A 19,292-nucleotide genomic window follows, 5' to 3' on the forward strand; every position below is an offset into this window, starting at 1 on the left:
TCCTCTTCCCCTGAGCCCCTGCCCCCTGGCCAGGCCAGTGTCTGTTACAGCTATCCCCCTATTCCATTTTGTTTCTTACAGCTGTCCCCCTACTCCATTTTGTTTTTGTTCTCCTCCTGTGGCCGCCCCTCCCTGGCTGTTAAGTTGTTTACCAGGGCCACTGCCCTTCTCAAAGGGAGGGCCCCTTAAGTTGTTTAACAAGAGCCATTGCCTGTCTCAAAGGAATGGCCACTTGTGCTGCATGCTAAGTGGGACCACTGCACTGTTCAAAGGGTTAGTCCTGTTATCACCTTGTTAAACCTGGGCTTGGTGTACGGTAGGCAATGTCCAGAGCTGCAAGACCTAAAGGCAAAATAGCTGAGCATATGAGTCATACCTGGGGCTCAGAACTTGCCCAGACATGTTCTATGCCTACCTGCAGTCTTTTCCCTGCCTTCTCTCCTCCCTGTAAGAAGGGGAACCAATCAGAGTTACTGGCGGGAAGCTGCCTAAGTTTGCCTTTATAACCAGACATTTTCTGATCAGACCTTGGAAAGGTTCCAGCATTGCTGCCTGGTCTGATCAACCAGGGGTTCTGGGGGTCCTTTCTCCGCTCTCATTTTATTTTTGAGCATACCCCCATTTTTAACCCCCCCCCACACACGAAGAACGAATTGCTGCCTGAGAGATCTCCTGATTATCAAGACCGTACCGAGCCTTCTGATGTTCTTGCTGCTTCTGCCTTTGCTGCTGCCTTGGGGACTGGTAAGAATCCCTCTGTGAAACTTTCTATACTTTTATTTATTATTTTAGCTGCTGGCTCTGTCTCCCCAGCACACAGACTCAAGCTAAACCTTGGTCTGTGTCTTAAAACCTCTCAAACTCCGCGGCACTTTGCCGCTAAAAATAAGTTTGTGCCGCTGCTAAGCTCTGCTCCAGTGGGCTTTGCCTCGGGCTCACTGCTTTCAGCTGTATCCACTGCTGCAGCCACCATCCCTTGGCTTCCTTGGGGCCTGCCTTGGGAGCTGTATCTTGGGCACATACCACTCTGCCCTCTGTAACTTCCCCATAGCATAAGGTGCACCATAGGTTTTGGTTTTTTAGTTTAATAAGTCATAGTTTGTTAAGATTGTAAAGCTTGTAAGTTTCACCTGCCTTGCTATAGTTTGTTGTTTTGTTGCTCCGTATAGTTGCTTGTTATAGTTTTGCTTAGAATTGTGATATTTGTTGTTTTGCCTAGTCGTTGGTTAAGATAGATTTAAAAAGCCATTGCCTGGTTGTATTCTGTACCTGTTTTGTTACTTTGTATAAGCTGCTTGTCATTTTATACAAGTTTGATTAAGTTAGAGGATAGATAAGGTTTTTGCTGCTCCAATCTCCCCCTCTGTGTACTTCTCCGTGTCTCCCTGTTGTAACCCTTTGCTGCTGCTTTCCCCCCCGCACCTGCATCACCCTCTGAACTTCCCAAACCCCTTGCTGCTTTTTCCCCCGCGTCTGCATCATCCTCCGAACTTCCAAAACCCCTTGCTGCTTCTCCCCTCCAAACACTGCTCCGTTGTCCTTACCCCGCAGGGCTTCAGAGTCTCTCGCTGCTTGCAGCTGCACCTCTCAACAGTTGCCACTAATCATTCACCCCCCCACTCCTGTTTCTTGACCCAGCCTTTGGGTACACTCTTGCTATCACAGCCTCACAAATTAAGTCAGTAATTTTCTACATTGCATAATTTCACTTATCACCCATATTGTATTATTGCACCGTGATTCACATTTTACTTGTAATTATAACACCCCACTGGTTGCCTCCACCTTTCTGATATACTTTGTATTTGCATTGATACTATTGTGTTACATTGTGTATAAGGCCACTAACCACTTAATACATTCTAAGATTGTTGACCATTCTATATAGAAGCTACCAGTTTGTCTTACATCTCCTTTTTGTATGTTTTACATTCCACACTGCATCTAGAGTTGTTCCTATATAAAGTTGAGTTGCTTATTAACTGTACTGTATCCCATTGTGCTAAACCCCACTTACTGTACCCCACTGTTAGAACTCCCTACACTGTTCAATAAGAAACCCCCCCACCATTATTGTCTATTGTAAACACCCTATACACTCCATCCCATCGTATTTCATTGTTAAATTCCCACCACTTCCTTTTCCCTTTAATAAAGAAATTAATTGGCACACCACCTGTGTGGTAATTGCTCCCCAAGATCCCATATACCTGCAGGCAGGGACAGCCAGAAGCCGAAGTCAGGCCATGGTAAGAGCTGCCCAGGGAGTCCAGATCACTGTGGATAGCCCCGCACCCTCCCCCTGCCCTGGGCGGGAGGTTGGGATGCCTAAAAGCAGCCCCCATCCCATGTCCCCAACTTCCAGGGCAGGTGGAGGGTCTGAGATTCCAGGGCTGCCCCAGAGTCATTCAGTCTTTCCCAAGATGGGAACTTGAAATGTACATTTCGGGACTGTCCTGCCCAATTAGGGACAGGTAGTCACCCTAGACAGCAGCTGGAGTAGACATACCTGAGCTAGCTTTAACCTAACAAGCTTGGGTACTGGAACAGTGAAACAAACTGCAGCAGCACACACTTCAGAAGAGCCTGTACTAGCCCTCCTGGCTAATTACTTGTGGGACTAGCCTGTGCTGAAGCTTGCTTTGCCATGGCTTCACTAGATGAAAGCTAGCCCAGGTGCATCTAGTCGAGCAGCAATCACATACTATGGCTGCAGGCATATGCTCTATTTCCAGCTCTTCCATTTACCTCCTGTGTAACTTTGGACAAGTCACTTCACTGCTGTGCCCCCTTCAGTTCTTGCCTATTTTGATTGCAAGTGCTTTGGGGCAGGTATTCTCTTTTACTGTGTGTTGACATAGCACTCAAAAGTTATCACATGTGTGGAAATGTAGTCAATATTATATCGGGGGGGGGGGGTGCGGGGGGCAACCATGATGAATGCCATGACTGTTTTCCTGCCCCCTTCTTCTTTATGGTTTGGAGCTCTGCTGAAAGAATGAACAGAACACTGCTCTGATGAGCCTGGAGTGGTTGTAGCAGAGTGTGGTGTTCCTGGCAGATACTCAAGCCAGGGGGGCTTTTGCAAGCTGTTGGTTGGTTGGCTTCTGGCAAACCATTTATTAAAATGCTTCTCTTTAAAACAGCACCCCTGTCTGGGAGTGCCACATTTGCACACCGCATAGCGCACTGGGGCCCTATAAAAACTATTCTAACCCTTTCAATCTGAAAAACTGGACTAGAAAGCTCATGAGAATAAACTTCCTCACAAGATTCCTGATAATTCTGGCTTCCGTTTGGGCCATAAATACTGTGAGAAATGCTTTTCTAGCACTGTTTGGGAATTTGGCTTCTAGCCTTTGCTAGAAAGACAGAGGCTGTGGTTGAAATGAAAAACAACGGGAAAGAACAGCTGCCCAGACCTCCAAAAAATTCATAGGGGAATAGTTCAGGTAGGTTCTTTGTCCTGTAGCTTTCTACTGATGAATTGCTCTGTTTCACAGCACAGCCGCTATTCCCAGTTATTTAGGATACATTTTTCAAACTTGGGTGCCTAACATGAGGAACTAAAGTCTATAGGGAAGCACCTAAATAGAAACTGCCTTATCTTCAAAGCCACAGAACACCTGCACCTTCCGGTGGAGCCAATGAGAGCTTTGAGGGAGAGAAGACTGTGTAAAAACTGAGTAGGGGCCTGAGGGCTTGGCCAACAGCTCTTTAATGAAATATTTATCTTTGATGCTGGTTCTTATTTTATCAGACCTGCTCCCTCCACATTCCCTTGAGGGCACATGTCATGGTGCAGGTCTGTAGCCATGTCATTTCATGCAGTGGGCAGCAAAGCTTCCTCACTGAGTGGCAGTGTTGTCCAGTGGATGGCACACTGGCCTAAGACAACATTGCAGAGTCTAGTCTCAGTGTTGCCATTGACTTGCGCTATGACTTTAGGCAAGTCACTTCACCTCTGCGTGCCGTCTTTGTTTCGAAGGTAAGCTGTTTGGGGCTAAGTTTGTACAGTGCTCCCCACAATGAGGCTCTGATCTTGACTGGGATCTCTGGCCGCCATTGTATGGAAATGGTCACAATCCCACCAAGGGATGTGGCAGCAGGCGTGCAGCCTGTCCTTTAAGGGAAACATAAAGAAAGGCACAATGTGAAATCTCCAGGAAAGTCAGCCCAGAGGATCATTCCCCAACATTCTACCTCTGAAATGAAACACAAAATGGCTGCTGCCCACGTGCCAGACTCCTCTACTTTCAAAGAAGCAGCGCACACAAAATAGAATGATGACATCTCCTCCCAGCTACAGAGCTGCACTCGCCACAGGAACCTATGCTCACATTTGGGCCCCTCTCTGTGCAAATTATGCTTAGAGCTACTATCAGAAGAACATTTCTGTCAACATCCTTGAGTGCTATTTACTCTTCATCTGTCTGTTGGTAGGGAAAGGTTGGGTTACATCACTTATCTGTCTGGATAAGAGTGCCATTGAGAGCTCTTTAACTTAAAAGCTATAGTGGAAATTAAATGTATCAAAGATGTAAAATATTAATAAACTATTAATGTATGAAATATTCATAACAACACCATTAGATATTATCCTGTATGTTCTATTCTACTGTATTCGTTAAAAGGAATATTTGTCTGACGCTTTCCAATAACTAAATCCAGGATCTGAAGTTAGGCCCATCATGTTTTACTGATGACACTAATGTATCTTCCTAAGGAGTTTCCAATAGTTACACTGGGGTCAATAACTCACTGCACACAGTGCACAATCATCTCCTGTGTTACACACTTGCACTGGGGAGAAGGGTGTAAGGTACACCATTGGCTCCCAGGTATGGACTACCTGTACCAAGGGTTGCACTGGGAGAAGAAGAAAGAAAGTATCTGCTGCCGGGTCACTATTCCCCCACAGGTGAGCAGACAGTGGGCAGATTGCATCGTGTATTGAGGACTGTGTTGGAATTGCATGCTATCACTTTAAGAATGTGTAGGGGGGTAAGGTTTCCTGGTTTGGCTTGCAAGCTAAGTTGCTCTGTGTCAAGTGACCAGGACATGGGGCCTAGTGGTTAGAGCAGGAGTCAGCACCTGAGAAAGAGGCCAGATTCTAGAGCCAAGGGTGGGAATAGGGTTACCTGGAGCAAGACGGGGCATGGCTGGGTTCAAGGCAGGGAAAAGACTAGGAACAAGCATATGCTATCACAGGAAAATGCTGTGAGCAGCCAGGGAACTGCAGCTGGGTTTATGGGCCAATCTGTGGACTCTTCCCATCAGCCGGGCGGGGTAGCCAATCAGACAGCCTACTGCAGTCCAGCTGTGTTCACTAGGTTGCCCAGAGACTGGCTCTGCTGCAGGTTCTGAGCCCTGATGCTCTATAGTGAAGTGTTTGGGAGCAGCAGAGTCAGTCTGGAAACAGCCAGCTGAAAGGCAGCTGGGATGAGTTGTGCCTCTCTGCCTTAAGGAATGGCTTTTCCATTCTCTCTCCCTGTTTTTGGTTACTGGGCATAATCCTTCTGAGTCATAAGAATAAATACAGTGTTATGTTGCAAGCATTTAGCAAGAGTATTTTATGTTTTTATCTAGCCTCTCTGTGTGTATGCTGTGAATATAACAGGTCGGGGTGAGGAATAGGTGGAGTCCTGACTCTGATCTCCCTGCAGTGCATCAGCCAGCACAGCTGAGCCAATACGGAAGGGGAGATAATGTGCAACACATACAGGGCTGGAGTAAGAGGGGAGTCAGGGACTGTACTGTGACTCCTCTCTGTCGTAATATAATTCCTAGTGTGCTCCTGGGGCACGGCAGCCCCACCCCTTACTTAGGACTTGAAGCAAAGTTACAATGTAACCTAATAAATAGGGAGTTGATATCTCATGATGTTGTTAAGGGGATTTGGGAGCCTTTCACCCGGGGGTTGCTAGTTGTAATCCAAACCCAGTCCCCATTCCTGCGAGCACTTATTCAGTGGAGTGACTTTAAGCATAGAAGTAGTACTCCAGGCTGCAGAAGTATTTGCAGGCTCAGGGCCTTAGGTGCGGAAAATTTGTGTGGTGGTCCACAAGTTAAGAACTGGAGGTGAACCACAAATCCGTCACAAAAATCAGTTCTGCATAGACACTATTTGGCATTATTATTACTTATGGAGCACCAAATGGGATGGATAGCTCACAAACAGCTATAAAGACATGGCCCTTTCCAATGACAAATAATCATACACATACAAAACTTTGTTAAAAGAACTTTAATGCCACAAAGTCAAGTACTCTGAAGTTAGGAAATGTCAGAATGAAAGTTGCTTGTGCAACCCTGATTTGACTCCCCCTTGAACATGTGCATATGAGACAGTCTTTACGTACATGATCACATACTATTTTTTCCAGAGGATCCCTGCCTCATTGAGTGGACATGAAAAATATGTAGTAGGAAGTTTAGAAAAACTCCTGAAGGATTTGAACTTAATACCTTTGCGCTATAAACCATATGGCTAAACCACTAAGCCATACAAATTTTAGATAAACAGAAGTGGGACTTTATAGGTATTATTTTAGCCACTGGAGGGCCCTCCTACTCCATGAATACAACAGAAAATTATTATGAATATCACATAAATGTATACAAAATTGAGCATGATTTGCACATAAGCACATTCCATAGTTCATAGCAAAAGCTATATGTATGAAAATCAGATGTAGGGCCAAATTTTCATCCAAGCCTTAACTAGGCCTGGTAATTTGTACCTATAATTTGTTGTACCTATAAGTTGCTGTTTTGTTCACTTAGCCCCAGTTCTACACCACTGAAGTCAATTGTAGTTTTGACGTGGATTTCAGAGGGAGCAGAACTGGAACTGTAGATGTCTGTGCATCTGATTATTGTGCCCACATATCAGGTCTGACAATGTCTAAGGCCTGGGCTACACTGAGTGGTGGGGGGAGGGAGGTGTTCGACTTCAGCTACGCTATTCGTGTAGCCGAAGTTGAAGTATCTTAGTTCGACTTACCTGGCCATCCTCACGGTGGCGAGTCGACCGCTGCGGCTCCCCCATCGAGTCCGCTTATTCCTCCTGCTGAGGTGGAGTACAGGCGTCAATTCAGGGATCGATTTATCGCGTCTAGACGAGACGCGATAAATCGATCCCTGATACATCGAACACTACCTGCCAATCCAGTGGGTAGTATATACGTACTCAAAGTGACATACGGCACAGTACTGCATTGAACTGCGTGTGAGTAGATCCTTGATCCAATGCATTGCCCCATTACTTCAGTATGGCTCCATATGGGCAGAATGGTATGCCTATATAGGACGCAGGGATCTCTCCACACACAACTCAGTGCAGTATCTGGGCCTTAAATTTCATGCACTAAGAATTAAAGAGGAAAGTTTGTATCTGCAAAATGTGGGAGATAAAAGAGCAGCTAGGATTTCAAAATCTGGCTCTTGATTTACTGTGTACTTTGTTTCTTCAATTTGAAAATGAGAACAAGGCTTTTCCCTTTTCCTACAAATTTCTGCATAGACAGGGTTTCTTTGAAATGACTTTTTGTATGTCATGCTAGAGGGGTTTGTACGCCTGCCTCCTCAAACTCCCCCAAAAGGGAAGTTCTAGTGATTTGTGCTTCAAAGGTCATACCCCAGTTTTCCCATCAAGTTTGGTTTATCATCCTTAATATTATAGCTAGAGACTAGTGAATGCAACAGAAAAGTATTTAGAAACATTTGTGAGAACAGCAAATATACTAAACAGCCATAGAAAATAGTTCAAGAGCAATCCATAGTTTGCATCAGACTTTAGTCATGTAATCTGAAATAACTAACAAAATTGCAAACAATGAAGTCTTCACAGATAATTTGCATACAGAAAAAAATATTCAGTGAGCTTAGACTGAAAGAATGTGCAACAAATAGTTCAAATTGCAATTATAGTACCTTTTTTTAATTTAAAGTCTTTTTTTGTTCCTTAGGACCAGACTCTGCTACCCTTACTCCACTGGCACCACTAGTGAGTTCAACAGGACAAATTGAAGAATAAGGGATGCTCATGATAAGTAAAGGTGGCAGAAGCAAATGAGGTAGGGAAGTGCTATTATCCCCATTTTACAGGTGGGATACTGAGGTAAAGAGAGACTAAAGGGCAGATTTTTAAATGTATCTGGTGCCTAAAGATGCAGATAGACATCTCATGGGATTGACAAAAGCACCTACCTGCATCTTTAGGCATCTAAATACCTTTATAAATCTGGCTTTTGTGATTTGCCCAAGGTCACACAGGAAGTCTATGGCAGATCCAATGTAGGGATCTCCTGAGTGTCAGACTAGCACACTGAACAAACATCCCTCTTTTGATTCTTTGGGGCATCACCTCTCCAAAAATCATTGGCTCTTCAGCTTTGACCTTCACTGGTTCCAATCCAGAGCCAGCCCCAAGTGTCTGCTGGAGGTGTGTGTGTGTGTGTGTGTGAACTGTAAATAATACAGTATTTATAGAAAAAATCACCTTGACAGACTTTGAACTGCAGTGGGTTTTGAAGGTTATCTTCACAAGGAAAAGGGCTGGAAACTATGTGGTTAGAAATTTATTCCTTGACATCTCTGATCACTGAGCCATTGTGATACACTCTAACAGCCAGATCCTCAACTGGTGTAAGTTGAAGTCAGTGGAGCTCTTACAAGCTATACCAGCTAGGAACTGGTCCTAAACCTCACAATTCCAGTTTATATGTATCTGGTATCACAATTCCAGTTTATATGTTTTTCATTCACAGAATTCCCCTGCAACTTCCCCTCCTCTTCTTCCTTTTGGAACATTGGAATTTCTATACTGGATCAGAGCAGAGGTCCATATTGTCTAGGATTCCATCTCTGGTGAATGCTTCAAGGGAAAGTGAAAGAAACCCCATTGTGGAGAAATATGCAATAATCTAGCTATTGGAGAAGTATTTTCTGAGCCTTCTACCAGTGCAACTCACTTACCCGCTCTGTGCCTCAGTTTTCCTGTCTGTAAAATGGGAACAATACTGATGTCAAACAGGTGCAATGAGGCTTAATTAAGTGCATCAAGTGCTCTGATAAAAGGTCTTCATGTAATGCAAGCAACCAATATGTATTTTTAATATAGTGTGGCAAATTGCCGGCACTATTATGATGGATCTCGCGCTTTCTCTTCTTTAGGGGGGGTTCAGGGCACCATTTCATGCCCCTGAATCGGAATATTAATTGCCCCACTAGTGTCTTTGAGGAGGGGAGTGGAGAGGGAGGGACCTGGGCCCGCCCTCTACTCCAGGTCCCAGCCCAGGGGCCCTGAGGATAGTGGTGAACCACTTGAACTGGTGGTTCCTTCCCCTGGGCTACTTCCCTCTCCTGCCCTTCAGCTTGTGAGGGGCTTCCTGTCTAGATAGGCAGTGGCATACTTGGCATGGGGTCACTGTAACTTATCCATAAGTCGTTGGAATGTTGCAGGGGCCCCATGGAGTCCGAAAGGGAGGACAGTGTATTGAAACAGGCCATCGGGTGTAGAGAAGGCAGTCTTTTCCTTGGCATTCTTGGCCAGGGGAATTTGCCAATATCCTTTGGTCAGATCCAGAGTGGTTAGGTATCGGGCCTTGCCTAACTGATCAACTAGCTCGTCAATGCGTGGTATCGGATAGGCATCGAACTGGGATACTTCATTCAATTTCTGGAAGTTGTTGCAAAACCTCAGGGTGCCATCAGGCTTGGGGACTAGGACGATCAGGCTGGACCACTGACTGTGGGATTCTTCAATGACCCCGAGTTCCAGCATCTTCTTCACTTCCATCCTAATTTCTTCCCTTTTAGCTTCCGGTATTCGGTATGGTCTTATCGTCACCCTTACTCTGGGGCTGGTGACAATATGATGTTGGACCAGTGTCATATGGCCCGGTTGTGTACAGAACACATCCTGGTTCCGGTGGATCATTTCAATGACCTCTGTTCGTTGTTCTGGGGTTAATTCAGGAGATATCTTTACCTGCTCCTGTGGGTCGTCTGTCTGAGATGGAGCTTCTCGAATGACCAGACACGTCTCTCGGTCACGCCAGGGCTTCAGTAAGTTGATGTGGTAGATTTGCTCTGGCTTTCGGCGGGTCTGGTTGTCTGACCTTATAGTTCACCTCCCCAATGGCTTCCACTATTTCATATGGTCCGTGCCAGCTGGCTAGGAGTTTGCTTTCTGCTGTCGGCACTAGCACCATCACCCGTTGCCCCCGGCTGAAATCTCCGTACTTTCGCCCAACAGTTGTAATATGTCTGCTGGGCCTCTTGTGCTTTTTCCAAATGTTCTCATACTATAGGGGTTACTCGACTTATTCGCTCTCTCATCTGTGTCACGTGCTCAATGACATTCTTTCCTGGGTTGGGTTGTTCTTCCCAATCTTCCTTGGCGATATCTAATATCCCGTGTGGGTGGCGTCCGTATAGTAGTTCAAAGGGACAGAAACCAGTGGACGCCTGGGGGACTTCCCGTATAGCAAACATTAGATACGGTAGAAGGGTATCCCAGTCTTTTCCATCCTGTGCTACCACCTTCTGGATCATACTTTTAAGGGTACGATTAAACCGCTCGACCAGTCCATCTGTTTGTGGATGGTAGACTGAGGTCTGTATGGCCTGGATGCGGAGTAGGGCACATAAGTCCTTCATTAATTTTGAAATGAACAGGGTTCCTTGGTCTGTCAGGATCTCCTTAGGGATGCCCACTCTGGCAAAAACCTGTAGTAGTTCTTTTGCTATTGCCTTGGATGTGGGGTTTCTTAAAGGAATGGCCTCTGGATACCGCATGGCGTAGTCAAGGATGACTAGTACGTTTCGGTGGCCCCGTGCCGATCTTTCCAGTGGGCCCACTATGTCCATGGTTATCCTCTCGAAAGGGACTTCAATAATAGGCAAAGGTATTAATGGAGCCCGCAAGTAAGGTCGTGGGCTATGCAACTGGCATTCAGGGCAGGAGGCACAATAGCACTGGACTTCTGCACGTATCCCTGGCCAATAAAACCTTCTTAGGACTCTATCCAGTGTCTTGTCTACTCCTAGATGTCCCCCAAATAGATGACTGTGAGCTAACTCTAGTACTGCCCTTGTGTGTTTCCGTGGGACTAAGAGTTGCTCTACTTCTTCCCCTCGTATTTGCTCTATCCTGTACAAGAGATCGCGTTTGAGCACATAATATGGCCCTGGGCCTTTGATCTTTCCTTCCACAGGTACACCATTTACTTCCACTACCTCCTCCCTCACATTCGCATATAGCGGATCATTGGCCTGGTCCTGCCCAAAATTCTCACGTGCGGTACCGATCTGACCTAATTCTAGGGTGTCTATTTCTACTCTTCCCCCTGGGTTGCTCCCACTTGTGCTAGGAACCGCCTCCGAGTCCTCCCTGGCCTGAATTATCTCCTGGCCTCCTGAGCGGGTTCACCTACCCACAAGGGAAGTTTTTTGATTCTCTGCTAGAATCCTGGTCCCTAATCTTTTATCTGCCCTTCTTTCTCGCCTAGACTTTCGGGGTTTCCCAGGGGATGAGAATAATTCTGGAGAAAATTTGACAAACATTGGGGTGAGGCTATCTGTAGGTGCCTCCGTCTCAGCCTGGGGGTTGCTACCCTCCCCTGGCTCTATTGGAGTAAGTAAGCTCTCAAACCCGGGGAAGTCCCTACCAATTAAGACAGGGTAGGGGAGCTTGGGGACCACCCCTGCAGTCACCCTGGTAGTATTCCCCTGGATCACAATCCGCACCGGGATTGTGGGGTAAAAATTCACGGTGCCATGAACGCATGTTACCCCTGTGTTTTTGGCCCAGGTTAGTTGGTCTTGTGCCACGAACTTCCCCGAGACCAGCGTGACAGCACTCCCAGAATCTATTAATCCTATGGTCTTAATGCCATTCATTTTTACTGATCTTGTATACCCATGTGAGGTCATTGTGACCCCTACCAGGCCGATTAGGCCACATTGCTCCCCGTAATCCCCCAGATTACACTGCATAGGTTCTTCCCTGTTGGGGCATTGGGCTGCTATATGCCCCAGTTCCCCACACTCATAACACCGCCCCCTTATTCCGGTTGTCATCCTCTGCCTGGGGCTATTTGGCCGGCCCCCCACCTCTCTCTTCCCAAACCCCCAGGTCCCTTCCTGGCCTTGAGCCATTCCTCGGTGTCTTTCCTCCCCGTTACAGTTCTCCTATAGTTCTCGACAGTCCGGGGCCTTGGGTTTGGGGTTGGCTTCCTGGATTGCCGTGTCTCTCCACCTGGGGTCTGGAACAGTTCGCGGGCTGCCAGCTGTCTTTCCACGAGGGAGACCAACTCATCATAGGTGGAGGGGTCATTCTGGCCAACCCAAGCCCGGAGACCTGGTGGTAGCCCCCTCATATACCGGTCCAGTACCAGGACCTCCATCATCTTCTCAGAGCTGAGGGCCTCAGGGCGCAGCCATTTCCGGGTCAGGTGGATCAGGTCAAACAATTGCGATCGGGGTGTCTTGTCCTTCGTATACTGCCACTCATGGAACCTCTGGGCTCGCAATGCTGTCATTACTCTGGATCTGGCCAGGATCTCTGCCTTCAGCTGGGAGTAATCTGCTGCAGTCTCTGCAGCCATATCGTAGTAGACCTTCTGGGCCTCCCCACACAGGAATGGGGCAAGGATACCAGACCACTGATCTCGGGGCCAGGCCTCCCGCAGGGCTGCTCTTTCAAAAGCCAGGAGGTATGCCTCCACATCATCCTCCCCTGTCATTTTCTGTAGGCAATGGCTGGCCCGTATGGTCCGGGTCCCTTCACAGTTGCGGTTCAGTTCCATAAGGGCCTTCATCTGGTTCACCAGGTCTTTCAGCAGGGCCCGGTCCTGGGCAGCCTGACTCATCAACAGATGATTAGTCTCCTGCTGCATCCGAGTCGCCTCCTGTTGGGCGGTTGCTTGGACTCGGGTAGCCTCCTGCTGGGCCGCGGTGGCTTGTATTAGGGCCTTGACCACGTCGTTCATCTTAAGGACGGGAGGGTTTTGCCTAACCCTGGTTTAAGTCCCCAGCGCGCATATCCCACTCCTGACACCACGTGTGGCTAATTGCCGGTACTGTTATGATGGGTCTCGCGCTTTCTCTTCTTTGTGGGGGGTTCAGGGCACCATTTCTTGCCTCTGAATCGGAATATTAATTGCCCCACTAGTGTCTTTGAGGAGGGGAGTGGAGAGAGAGGGACTTGGGCCCGCCATCTACTCCAGGTCCCAGCCCAGGGGCCCTGAGGATAGTGGTGAACCACTTGAACTGGCGGTTCCTTCCCCTGGGCTACTTCCCTCCTCTGCCCTTCAGCTTGTGGGGGGCTTCCTGCCCTCCCTCTGCATGAGCCATGTGCCCCTTACCTAGGGTCTTGGACTTCTTAGCCCACCGCAGCACTTCTCCAAACTTTCCTCTGCTTCTCTTCAAACTGTTCTCTGCTCCAACTCCTTCAAACTGTTCTCTGCTCCAATACCAATCCTTTCTGCTCCAACTCCCACACTGTCTGATTAAAGCAGGGGGTTTTTATCATGTGACTGACTGCAGGTGCTCTAATTGGCTTCAGGTGCTCTAGTTAATCTATAGCAAACTTTCTTCCCCTTACAGGGAATAAGGCTCCCTTGTAACACTCTCCTGCTGCTCTCTGGCCATGCTGTATCACAATAGCTAAATATATACTTCACGGAACAAAGAATATAGACCATACTTTGAGGATGGCGGACTGTATACTGGAAAGCAGTGACTCTAAAGAAGATTTGGGGGTTGTGGTCAATAATCAGCTGAACGTGAGCTCCCAGTGCAATGCTGTGGCCAAAAGACCTTATGCAATCTTGGGATGCATGAACAGGGGAATCCTGAGTAGGAGTGGAGAGAATATTGCATCCAGTTCTGGTGACCACAATTCAAGAAACATGTTTATAAATTGGAGAGGGTTCAGAGAAGAGCCATGACAATGGTTAAAGGATTAGAAAATATGCCTTATAGTGATAGACTCAAGGAGCTCAATCTATTTAGTTTAACAAAGAGAGGGTTACAAGGCAACTTGATTAGTCTAGCAGTACCTACATGGGGAATAAATATTTATTAATGGGCTCTTCAATCTAGCAGAGATAAGTATAACATGATCCAATGGCTAGAAGCTGAAGATAGACAAATTTACACTGGAAATAAGGCCTGCATTTTTTATGATGAGGGTAATTAACCATTGGAACAATTTACCAAGGGTTGGGGTGGATTCTCCTTCACAGTGACAATTTTAAAATCAAGATTGGCTGTTTCTCTAAAAGATATACTCTAGGAATTATTTTGGGGAAGTTCTATAGTCTCCATTATACAGGTCAGACTAGACGTCTGGTCTTCGAATCTATGAATGCAAAATATGATTTCAGAACGTACAAACTTTCTACAGAATTCCTTTGATGCAGGAGGTACCTGCTCCTTCCTCAGTGTACATCCACACTCACCTCTCAGCAGTAGGCTTGTACGTCCAGGGAGGAGTTAGTGTATTGGGATACTTGGGGTTCTAAGGCCCCATATGCAGTGGAACAAACAGAATGTTACAACAGAATATGATAAGCATAAATCCTCATATTATTTTTGGCAAGTGCATGTAGACCTTCCATGTGAACATTTATTATTATCATAGCTCCAAAAGCAGGCTTAAAGTCATGTAGGGACATCTATTATTACTTCTACTGCTAATAATAATTTGTTGCACTAATTGTTGCACTAAGGAACTGAAACCCAGTGCTGAAAGTAGCATTAGCAGTAGCATTAAGAGCCACAGTCATGGACCAGACCCCCATTGTGCTACGCCCGGTACGAACACAGAACAAAAGGACTAAGGTCTAATTCTGCCTCTCTTCCTCATGCTGCGTAATACCTGACTTCATGAGTAGTCCCACTGATTTCAACAGGACTGTTGGTGGAGGGCTGGGCTGTCACAGCCCTTACTTGGCCACTTAGAGCAGTGAGATGGAGTAAGGACTCCTTTACGCTCTGCACAGAGTGCTATTCTGCAGCAGTGCGAGGGCAGGGGCTACTTGCCTGATACTCCCCACTGTGATCAAGTGGATGGTGAGTGGAGAGAGTTCTACCCTCACCCTGCTCACTGGCTCAGGTACTTGGTGGGCACACAGTGGGGATTATGCCACTCCACGAAAGGGGTGTAGTACTGTATTCCTCCCCCAGAGCAAAGTGGGAGGAGGAGTTATAACACAACTTGTTCCTGGTGCTGCTCCTTACTCAGGGTAAATGGTGCAGGAATTGTCTGGCTTGGAGGAGGTCCTGCCGAATGGGAATGAGGGGTGCAGGGTCTAGTGCTACATGAATTTAATAAAGACTACAAACCACTTCAGAATAAAGCTAGGACACGTGGGGCAAATTCTGTCTTCAGATGCTCATGGGTGACTCCCACTCATTTCAGTGTGCAAGGCCCATAGAGTTTCTCTCTCACTTATATCTCTTTTGCCTTGAGCGAGCCATATGTGGACAGCAGGGGGAAAATGAGTCGCTTTGATTGTTGATTATGTATGATTAACGAGTTGATTATTCAACTAATAGCTTGATCCTGCATATTGAGTACCTGGGCCTCTGATCCTGCACCCATTGAAATCAATGAAAAAACTGCCATTGACTTCAATGAGCACAGGATCATGAGCTGTGTCCTGCTGAAACCACTTATGTGAGTAGGGTCTATTCACCTGAGGAAGTGTTTCCAGGAGCAACCCCTTAGTTTGCTTTCTCCGGCATAGAAAAGTTGCAACTTTCATTAATTTTATATAACTAATTTAACTGCATTTCCATACAGGGATAGTCCATTTGGGCTAAGCTCATGTGGAATCTAATATTAAAAGGGGCTTTTTTAAAGACCACAGATTTCTGATTGATGATTCTCTTTATTAAAGTTGACGCTCAAAGAAAAATGAACATCCTTTGCATTGTACTAGATTTAATTGAACAGTTGACCCAAATATGCTAAAATTTAGATGTATTTTCCTTTCAGTCGGATTATCCTTTGAAACTGTGAACAAACCCTGCCTGACAACACAAAGGAATTTTCCCATGGATCAGCTAAAGCTGACTCACATGAAAGACTTGCCCGAAGTGGTCATGCCCTCTGAGCAAATACCACAGGCATGAGGATCTCTGCTCTTGGCCTAACAGCAGTGTTAGAATTCCAGAGACCCAACCTAAAAAGTAAAATCTCATTGGAAGAGAATGGGTCTCTTACCTATGACCTAGCCAATCTGCTCCTCTCTTTACTTATGTTGCTAACCTCCAAAGCAATTGAATGTTTTGAGCTGTCACTGCATGTCAGGAGAAATTTCCTGTTCTGCCCCAGGAATACAGCAAACAGCACTTGCTGTTTGTTTAAGCAGGTAAAATATACAACAAAAAGTTGCATCTGCGACATAAAGAAGATCATCTGATCATTAAAGCTTTCAGCATTGGGTTTTAGTTCCTTAGTGCAACATTGGAGTAAGCCACACACCCGTTTAGGGTGAATGTTTCCTCTGCTGGCATTGTCTATTGTATCACAAATCATCAATTAGGGAGACCTATTCACTCATCCTTAACATACAGTTTCAGCGTGGTTTAATTTTCTTCTAGTACTTTTTGAGAAAACATATCCATTTCCAGATGTATAGGCTTATTGGAAAGAAAAAAGCTTCAATTATGAGGAAGTATCAGGAATAAGCTGCATAAGGGAGTTCTTCTATAGGTTATAACACAGAAGCAGCTATGTTTTTGGACAGCAGTTTTAAAGCCTTCCCAAATATGAATGAACATAACTCACACAGGACACATACCATTAAAACTCCTAACCAGTGTTCTGTTAATAACTTTCTAAAAACAAAAAGCATTTTAAAAATGGAATTTGCTTTTCCCCCTTTATGTTTGTTTACTTTCTGCACTTTGCTCAATGAAAGTGGACTCATCACTTTCACTTTCAATTTATAGCCAATTTCACTTTTTGTTCTTAGTGAGTTTCAGTTTCTGGCTCTCATGTTGCTAGTAGTAGATTCTTGTTTTAGAATTTCCAACATTTCAGGGTTCCATCATATTAATTTGTAAACTCTCCCTCCATTTCCCTTTTTATTTCCCTCTCATTTTAAAACAAAACTGAAATTTTGATTGTAAGCCACTTGACAATGCCATTTCAAATCAAATCTGCCCCATTTTTGTGTTTAAACTCAGCTATAAGCAAGGCCATGTGTAACTGGTGGCAAACTAGATCTAAATTCTGTGTTAATATTCCTGGATTCTGTAGCATTCCGGTTCACCCTTGAGAAGGTGGTTTGGGATCATGGGATAAGAACATTAGATGAATGTTTCTGCCAAAAGCACCAGCAGTCAAATGGCTAATTATATTGACACTTAAGCTGATGTTTTAAGATTTCAGTGTTAATAGCCCAATAGAGATGAATGGTGCAAATCTCAGAGCTGTTGTTTCAGGCTGACAGCAGACTCAGGCAGACGATACTGGATCAGTTATGTTTGGTTCATGTTTTCAAATTTATCCTCACAACTATGAGTACTAGAAAAACAGTTTTTAAATCAAAGCATAAGTTTCATTCTCTAGTCACCATGGAGTCAAGACCTCAATTAAAAACTACACAAAACAATAAACCACCAAACAAACCACTTTTCAGGTCTTTTTACAACATAAAGAACTCTTTGTTTTAAAAAAGGGACAAGTCTAATTCTTTCCCCTTAGCAGGTCACATTTAATGCTTGAAAACATTAGGAAACATTGACAAATTATACTCTCTGTGCTCTATTCTGGTTTTCAGGGTCGTCTTTTTTTATTAACACAGGAGATGTTGTCCTTTGCCCCCATCTGCTGGCTTGCACTTGGCTTGCTGACACAGCTGCTTGCTTCCTGGAGTCTGGCGCTTTGACACTGCAGCGAAAGGTCACTTTTGGTGAGCTGAACACATAGGGGCTGAGCCAGACCCCTTCCCTCCATGCTGCACAAGCTGGGGAAAGGCTATAGGTGCTGATCCCAAAGCAGGCTGATTTGTCCAGGGCAAAGGGCAAACTGCTGTGGAAAGCCAAATGTCCTGCTTTTGTCGGCAACTCTGGGAGCTCACGTGATTGAATAGGAGAATAAATGAGGAAAGGTTAAAAAAACAACAACACAGGCAGGCTTGGTTTTGAGAAAAGAAGACTGAAGCCGGACCTGATAACAGCCTTCAAATATGTTAAGAGGGTGAGGATCAGTTGTTCTCCATGTCCATTGAAGACAGGACAAGTAGTAATGGGCTTAATCTGCAGCAAGGGAGATTTACATAAGAACATAAGAACGGCCGTACCGGGTCAGACCAAAGGTCCATCTAGCCCAGTATCTGTCTACTGACAGTGGCCAATGCCAGGTGCCCCAGAGGGAGTGAACCTAACAGGCAATGATCAAGTGATCTCTCTCCTGCCATCCATCTCCATCCTCTGACAAACAGAATCTAGGGACACCATTCCTTACCCCATCCTGGCTATTAGCCATTAATGGACTTAAGCACCATGAATTTATCCAGTTAGGTTAGATATTAGGAAAAACTTTCTAACCCTAAGCACAGTTAAGCACTGGAACAGGTTACCAAGGGAGGTTGTGGAATCTCCATCATTGGAGGTTTGTAAGATCAGGTTGGACAAACACCTGTCAGGGATGGTCCAGGTTTAATTGGTCCTGCCTGAATGCAGGGAACTGGACCTGATGACTTCTTGAGGTCCCTCCAGCCCTACATCTCTATGATTCTATAAGCTCCCCTCACTAAGCAATATTCTTGGGAAAACCTCCCATCACCTTTTCTTCTTGATTTTTAAATAATTTTCTACTATGATGGAACCTCTGAAGGTGAGAGCCCAATGGGAGAGAACTTTCTTCACTGAAACCAGGTATGACGCCCCAAGAGGAGGGAGAGAGAGAGAAACCAATGGCAGGTGCACACTGCAGAGCTGGTTTCCAATTTCCTTTTGTCCTCAGACTATAAAGAGACGTGGCATTCTTTTTCCACCAGCCTGGATTTCCCATGGATCCAAGATAAGACAACGCTGCTTGTTGGTAGGAACCATTTGGGGTCATGTGAGGGTGTTTGAGAGTGCTGCTATTTATAGGTTTCAGAGTGGCAGATAGTCTGCATCAGCAAAAACAACGAGGAGTCCTTGTGGCATCCTAGAGACTAACAAATTTATTTGGCTATAAGCTTTCGTGGGCTAGAACCCACTTCATTAGATGCATGGAGTGGAAAATACAGGAGCAGGTATAAATGCATGAACAGACTGAC

General features: G+C 45.6%; 1 long non-coding RNA gene across 1 annotated transcript in view; it reads right to left on the bottom strand.

The window, feature by feature from the left end:
* The window catches only part of LOC120395736, a 41,406-nt gene extending 38,789 nt beyond the window's left edge, over positions 1–2,617 (bottom strand). Inside the window, exon 1 of the long non-coding RNA XR_005592757.1 lies at positions 2,510–2,617. This is a non-coding gene — a long non-coding RNA (uncharacterized LOC120395736). The remainder of the gene's footprint in view (positions 1–2,509) is intronic.
* Between the last annotated feature and the right edge of the window lie 16,675 nt (positions 2,618–19,292).

This window comes from Mauremys reevesii, linkage group 1, assembly GCF_016161935.1.
Source record: "Mauremys reevesii isolate NIE-2019 linkage group 1, ASM1616193v1, whole genome shotgun sequence".
NCBI lineage: Eukaryota > Metazoa > Chordata > Testudines > Geoemydidae > Mauremys > Mauremys reevesii.